The sequence below is a fragment of the Doryrhamphus excisus genome, linkage group LG4 (genome assembly GCF_037039965.1).
Source record: "Doryrhamphus excisus strain RoL-2023G ecotype Guam linkage group LG4, RoL_Dexc_Guam_v1.1, whole genome shotgun sequence".
NCBI lineage: Eukaryota > Metazoa > Chordata > Actinopteri > Syngnathiformes > Syngnathidae > Doryrhamphus > Doryrhamphus excisus.
In genome coordinates, this window is record NC_136360.1 from 1,422,262 (window position 1) to 1,429,905 (window position 7,644).

Below are 7,644 nucleotides of genomic sequence, written 5' to 3' on the forward strand. Positions count from 1 at the left end.
TCAGTGTGAGCGCAGACGATGTTACCGTGGTTTGATGTGCATGAGTGACAAGCACAACGTGTTTTTACCGTTCATTTTGCTTAGTCTTTTTTTAGTAGTTGTCGGCTCTGAAAATGCCGTTCTTATACAAGTAATCGGTTGGGAATGGCAGTAATGGCTTCAATGCTACTGTGGAAAGTTCTGGGTGGATTATATTAATTTGAATCAGAAATCACATTGGTTGATTAGAATGTTTGGGAGTGACAAAACTATGTTTTAAGTAGCTGTTGTCGTCATTGAATTTTGCTTTCTTGGGCCCCAGTTATCCTCATTGGTCTGGGAAGTATTTAGCAAACCCGGTGAGAAAGGTTGGTAGTTGTGTTTCTGTGTTTTCTTCATTTTATTTCTATAACTGCCTGTAGTGATCATAGTATAATTCATTTATTATATATTTGACTGTATATTGTTCAAATAAAAAAAAAAACATTACTTCTGAGATCAGAATTTGTTTACATTGAACTGGATGTAGTTGTATGCACAAATGTCGCGGTTCACCTTTTACAGACAATCTGTTTTGCAGAATATGAACGTGTATTGTGTTCTGCTAGAGGGTGCATAAATGTTCAATTGCTAGCAGTGTGACTCTGAAGTACGGTATATTTGCAAATATTATCCTAGACAAACACAATGTCGACAAAACGTTCGGCAACATCAAAGGCACCAAAAAAAGGAGAGAAGGAGAAAGGAGGAGGAGAAAAACACACATATATGGGAAAATATGACAACAGGAGTAATGTGATATAACAAGGATACAAAAACGCTACAGTACAGCGGAATGGTCAGAGGAGTGCATTAAATAATTTCTCATGTCAAACCTTGTAGGTTAGTCATTAACATTCAAATTTAGGTTTGAACTGAGTGTTTAAACAGGAGAAATCTGAGAAAAGTGTATGAACGTGTATGGTGAGGGGCTTCAGGGCTTGAAAACATATAATTGTAAACAAAGTTGGCTACGTCAGATTTCACTTAGTGCGGGCTATTTTGGGATTTTATCCCCCTGTGATAAACGAGGGAACACTGTATTTTGAAACATCAGTCCCTGTCCATCACGGCCCGGTACTGGTCCATGGGTGGGACTGTTTGGATGGATCCCTGTGTCAGGAGACGAAATACTAATTGGCACATTGGTGTCTGGTTTGAAAGAGCGTTGAGTTTTACTAATATTGATTAGGTTCTCCCTTCTCTTGACTGATATTCCCTGTCTGTGTTCTCAATGCCTTGCTCACAGGCACCTCGACAGTGCTCGGAAAGCAGATGAACATTCCAACTACTATTTTTTTCAAATTGTGTTGATTTTAGTTCAAAGTCTGAATAGACTGAGCCACAGTTGTCCCGATTAGATGCCTTTGTCCAAACTTTTTTCCCCAAAATAATGCCTTGCCTCATGAAACCACGTTTGCAAATAAAAAGCCCAGGTTTGGTGCATCCGAACATCAGCTGTACTGACGTGTTTTCACAGGCAGCAAAGTAGACGTCATTACTTACTCTGACTAGAATTGTGTTCATCTGTCTCTGTCCTGTTGACGTCAATGTTGTGTGTTTGCGTACCGCTACAAGTGATGCCAACGCCGCTCTCATCCAATTTGCGAGAGACAAGAGCATCAGTACTCCCGGCCTCTTACCCTCTTACTCCCCTCTTCTGTCAATGCTACTTGATCAGAAAGTTTTGATGACTTTTTTACCCATTTTGTTTGTTTATAGCACCTACAGCTGGTTTTCTGTGGTTAACACACAATGTAGGAATAAATTGATCTTGCAGGTTTGCATCTGTAGCTGCACAAAAAAAGGTGGAAAAACACAATAGGTCCCGTTTAAAGAACTATCCCTCTTTATGATAGCTTAAGCGACACGAGCCAGCACTGCTGATTTTGAAGGCGCTGATTAGATTAGATTAGATTGACATTGCAACACACATAAGCTAGTGGAAGCAGTGCAACAAAGGGACACGCTACAAAATGATGATAATAGACTCTTGGGAATTAATTAATGCAATTTTACTGGACAAATACTGGAAATCAGTACTTCTGATATTCGTTAGACCAGCAGAAAAGGCTTTGCAACTAAAAAAAAATGCATCTATTTGTACAAATGAAACATGAAAAAACTTCTGTGGATTAGAAAAAATCCTTTAATATCACCCATAACATTTATGTCTTAAGTAAATAAGCAAACAATAGATTGTTCCAATTATGTCGACATGATTCATTGGGGTGTTCCACTGTAATAACAACACACATACATACAAATTTCAGCACCAATGTGCAACATTCTCATTTTGTTGGTGATGCTCTGTGTTTTTGTGTGTGTGTGGATGTGCTTCTGGAGGATGGGCCTGGTCAGACAGACACACACATAAACTTATTAGGGGAGGAAAGTAATGCGGTTGCAGGCCAATTAGCAGCATGTGTGCTGAATGGAGCGGAGAGATGCGGTGGCTTTGATTTATACTCTCATAAACTGGTGAAGAAGGTTTTTTGGAACAATCACTTGTGATTTTTGTTGCTTGAGGAGTAAATCTAAGAGAGTCAATTTAAACCAACCAAGAAAGAACATCGCCAGACAGTACAGATTAACAGATAGTGCTGTTTTCGTTATGTCTAATATCTAATGGTGTGCAGTACAGCCTTCTCTGCTGGCCTAAACACTATCTTAATCATTGATCTACATTTATGACTGAAAATCTACTATTTTTTTATATGACATTGTTTTTATTTATTCACAACAATCTATTACTCATTTAATGTCATTTAATAGCGCGTCTCTTTACCGCACTGCTTCCAGTCAAGTATGTGTATGTTAGATATTTTTTTTTTTTGTGCGTCCAATCAGATTTCAGTTTGTGTGTGTTGTCATATCACTCTAAACCAGGGGTCTCAAACACGCGGCCCGCGGGCCAAATGTGGCCCGCAGGACACTAGTTTGAGGCCCCCGCCTTGATATGAAAGTTTAATGTTAGTGCGGCCTGCGCAAGTTTGATATGGATGCTGTATGGTATCATGTACCCAGAAAAAATTAATTATTTAATTGATTAATGTTCATGTTAAAGGTTAAATAACTGTTAATAGTTATCCTCCTATCAGTGTGGAAGTGGTAAATTTTTGGCTATTTAAGTTTAAAGGAAACAACTTGAAGGCTACCGTTTAGGTGGCTAGCTCTCTAGTTTGCGAGTTAGCATGTGTCTCAAGACCCTGCAGTTGCGCAATATGTTGTAAATAAAAAGAGTATAAATGTGACTATAGTCGTGTTTTGTCATGTCTACAGGGCTCTAATAATGCTTTGTTCATTTTAATCTGAAAAAAATAATTTGTCTACCCACCAACTATATGTGCTTTCTTAAGTTTTTATTATTTGCCGTTTTATTATTATTATTATTTATTTATTACTGATTGATTGATTGTCTTTATTCTTGATTTGTTTATTTATTTTTCATCTTATTTTGTGTAGGAAAATAAAAAGTAAAATATTTGAGAACAGTGGAATGTTTTATCAGAGCTTTTATTGTAGAAAATTGGTACCAAAGCGAAGTTTTTTTAATTTTTTAGTTTTTAATAAATTTGTTGTTTTTTTTTTGGAAAACCTGATGCGGCCCAGTCTCACCCAGACCCGAGCTCCAGTGGCCCCCAGGTAAATTGAGTTTAAGACCCCTGCTCTAAACTGTCCAGGGCCTTCAGAATCAGGAGTGCAGGCCCATGTAACATACACTTTTTTTTTCTTTTTTTTTTACCAATTAGATTTTAGATTTGCCTCTCAGGGCCAGCTAGCTGGCCCACAGTTATATCAGCATTGTTCTGTCCTTTCACACCAACAACTTAGCACAGCCAAGATTTCAAAGCACACGCAGAGGTAGATGAAGCTCCTTGATGCTGACCATCCATGACACTCCAAATAAAAGCTACATCAGGTCTGCGCCCCCGTCAAACATCGCCCCCGGCAGTTAACTGAATAGGGGTGTTAATCACCCCAAGAGAAACAAAGGTTAACCTAGTATATGGTAATGTGTGATACCACTGATTTGACGCTAGTAGTATTTTATTTGACTATTGGTCATGATTGCAATATTTTGTTTTTTTTTAATGAAATGCATGCCGTGGCATTACAGTAAAAGCATAATGTCTTCATTGCATAACATAAGTTTGAGTGAATTGAACTGCTGCCCATATATCGGTATCGACCATTTGACTCAGTTTGTTGGTCATTCCATTATTGTCCGTTGCTCAGATCGTGCATTGTTAACAGTAGATGAATACATCACTACATGAATACACAGTTGAAAGGGAAAATAATTGACAAATCTATGGTCTTCCTTCATCAAGTATACAGTATGTACCTGTTCTACTGCATGAAGATGTGGCTTGTGTTGTTTGCCGGCAGCATCCGGCTGCAGCTGAGCCCCCTCCTCAGTTAATATGCAATCGCACACCCTGACACTTCCATTAAACCATATTTATAGCAGCCGCAAATAATCGATATGCAAATATGACGGGCTGTCCACATTCGCAGAATTGTCTTTGGTTCAGCCGTGTGATGCATCACACTGCAGTGTGTCGTCACAATAGAGACCACGTCCACCATCACTCACAGCATGACTTCCTCGCCATAATAATATATATTCAAAAAAAATTTAACATGCAAAAGGTATACCCAATAAATATACAAATATGTACTAATACAGTTTAAAATGAAGAAATATTTTTTGGGTTTTCCCATAATGCATTTTGTCTGAGAAAAACATTTCATTGGATTCAGCAATGAGAGGAGTTCAAAGAGAGGCTGATGTCATTGCAGTGCCCCATTGGTTGTGTTGCTCAGACACAATGCTTATGGTAAAATGTAAACAAATATTTTTTTATTCGTATTGGTATATTTTTGTATATTTATTAGGTATACCTTAAAGCAAAGGTAAGCCGCACCACTGTGTAAACTGCAGGGTTCAAGGTTTAAGGCTTATACACTCTGCATTCTTAAATGGAGGTAGTGTTATATTTCAGCCAGTGTAGAAAACACTTGTCACAGTCCTATATTTTAGGTTTTATAGGCACATACAGCAGGAAAGCTATTGTATATATGCATATAGAAAAATATCAAAACTTTTATAATCTGTTTATATGTGTATGTTTATCTATGCTAACCATTGTCCATTGTTCTATTGGATTATGTAGGTATTCCTAATGTGGCTGGTGAGTGTACAGCCTTCAATAAAGCGTTCTTTCTGATACACGCTGTCCCCTCTGGTGCATGACATTATAGGATTGTCTCACAAAAGACCATACATCATATCAGGCCTGAACAGACTTGCAGCTATTCTTACAGGAAGTGGCAGACACATTGACTAGTCCAAGTACAACTACAGAGGATTGGAACGGTAGTACCCATGGCAGCTTCTCGTCATGTATTATATGTAGATACATTGTGTAGAATGGGCAGTTGTTGCAACTGTCAAGGATTCTCTATGCTATTGAGACAGCACAGTCATGCAGCTTTCTGTGGGATTTAGTTTATGTGATGCTGGAAAAAACAATGAAACAATGAAACTGCTGCTTTACTACACATGCTCACAGCTACAATATGTTGCATGGTCCTTGGACCCCCTGGATCCCACTATGATCTACTGGGTCCTCCTCATCAATTGTCTTGCATGTTAAGCGTTGAAGCATTGAAGTTCCCTTTCATTTGTTCCATCCTCTCTCGGTTTATTCTGAGATTCAACCACACAATTTGAGAGTGTTTTGAGGCCCGGTCCATCCATGTTTGGTCAGGCAGGTCCACAAGTCGATATCTTGCTTGTAACAGTAAGTAGATTAAGAGAGCAGTGATTGAGGGCAAATCAATTACTGTAGCTTCAGTGGTTTGTGGGTAGGATAGGAAGTGGGGGTTGTTTGTCTTCCTGTCACATGGGTTCTCTCACTCACGTCTCAAATCACATTGAAATGACATGTCGAGAACAATAACCCCAATGACCTACCAGTGTGTTCATGTGTCCTCTGTAGACACTCCCATGAATGCCATCCACATCCTTGTTGCATGGTGGACGAGGGGTTTGCGTGCAGGCCTCACAGCTAGACGGCCCAAGTTCAATTCCACCCTCTGACATTTCTGTGTGGGTTTTCTCCGGGTACTCCGGTTTCCTCCCACATTCCAAAAACATGCTAGGTTAATTAGCGACTCCAAATTGTCCATAGGTATGAATGTGAGTGTGAATGGTTGTTTGTCTATATGTGCCCTGTGATTGGCTAGAGAAGACAGCTGGGATAGGCTCCAGCACCCCTGCAACCCTCGTGACTATAAGCAGTAGAAAATGAAGGAATGAATGTATTGAGTTGTGGACTCCTATAGACCGGCTACACACGGTAACCAGCACAGAAAGCTTTCTAGATCTTCCAGAATCTGCACCTATCCAGCTGTATTTCTTTAGATTTCGTGGTTCCCACGAAAACGGTCTGTTTTTAATTTATTGTTTGTCTATATGTGCCCTGTGATTGGCTAGAGAAGACAGCTGGGATAGGCTCCAGCACCCCTGCAACCCTCATGACTATAAGCAGTAGAAAATGAAGGAATGAATGTAGTGAGTTGTGAACTCCTACAGACCGGCTACACACGGTAACCAGCACAGAAAGCTTTCTAAATCTTCCAGAATCTGCACCTATCCAGCTGTATTTCTTTAGATTTCGTGGTTCCCACGAAAACGGTCTGTTTTTAATTTATTGTTTGTCTCTATGTGCCCTGTGATTGGCTAGAGAAGACAGCTGGGATAGGCTCCAGCACCCCTGCAACCCTCGTGACTATAAGCAGTAGAAAATGAAGGAATGAATGTAGTGAGTTGTGAACTCCTATAGACCGGCTACACACGGTAACCAGCACAGAAAGCTTTCTAGACTTCACAGCTTTCACACTCACATTCATACCTATGGACAATTTGGAGTCGCTAATTAACCTAGCATGTTTTTGGAATGTGGGAGGAAACCGGAGTACCCGGAGAAAACCCACACATGCACGGGGAGAACATGCAAACTCCACACAGAGATGGCGAGGGTGGGGAAAGACAAAATAAGAAGCCAAAAAGTTACCACTTCCACACAAAATAGGAGGAGAATCATTCATTCATTCATTCATTTTCTACCGCTTTTTCCTCACGAGGGTCGCGGGGGTGCTGGAGCCTATCCCAGCTGTCTTCGGGCGAGAGGCGGGGTACACCTTGGACTGGTGGCCAGCCAATCACAGGGCACATATAGACAAACAACCATTCACACTCACATTCATACCTATGGACAATTTGGAGTCGCTAATTAACCTAGCATGTTTTTGGAATGTGGGAGGAAACCGGAGTACCCGGAGAAAACCCACGCATGCACGGGGAGAACATGCAAACTCCACACAGAGATGGCCGAGGGTGGAATTGAACCCTAGTCTCCTAGCTGTGAGGTCAGCGCGCTAACCACTCGTCCGCCGTGCCGCCCTTTAAAATAAATAATAGATAATAATTTTGATAACAATAAATAATACATTGTAGGCAATGTGTGATCAACTTTTACATTATATGAAACTATAAAGTGAAAAAGATGAATCTTGGTATCGAAATAATCGATATTTGTATTGGTCCAAGCTCTC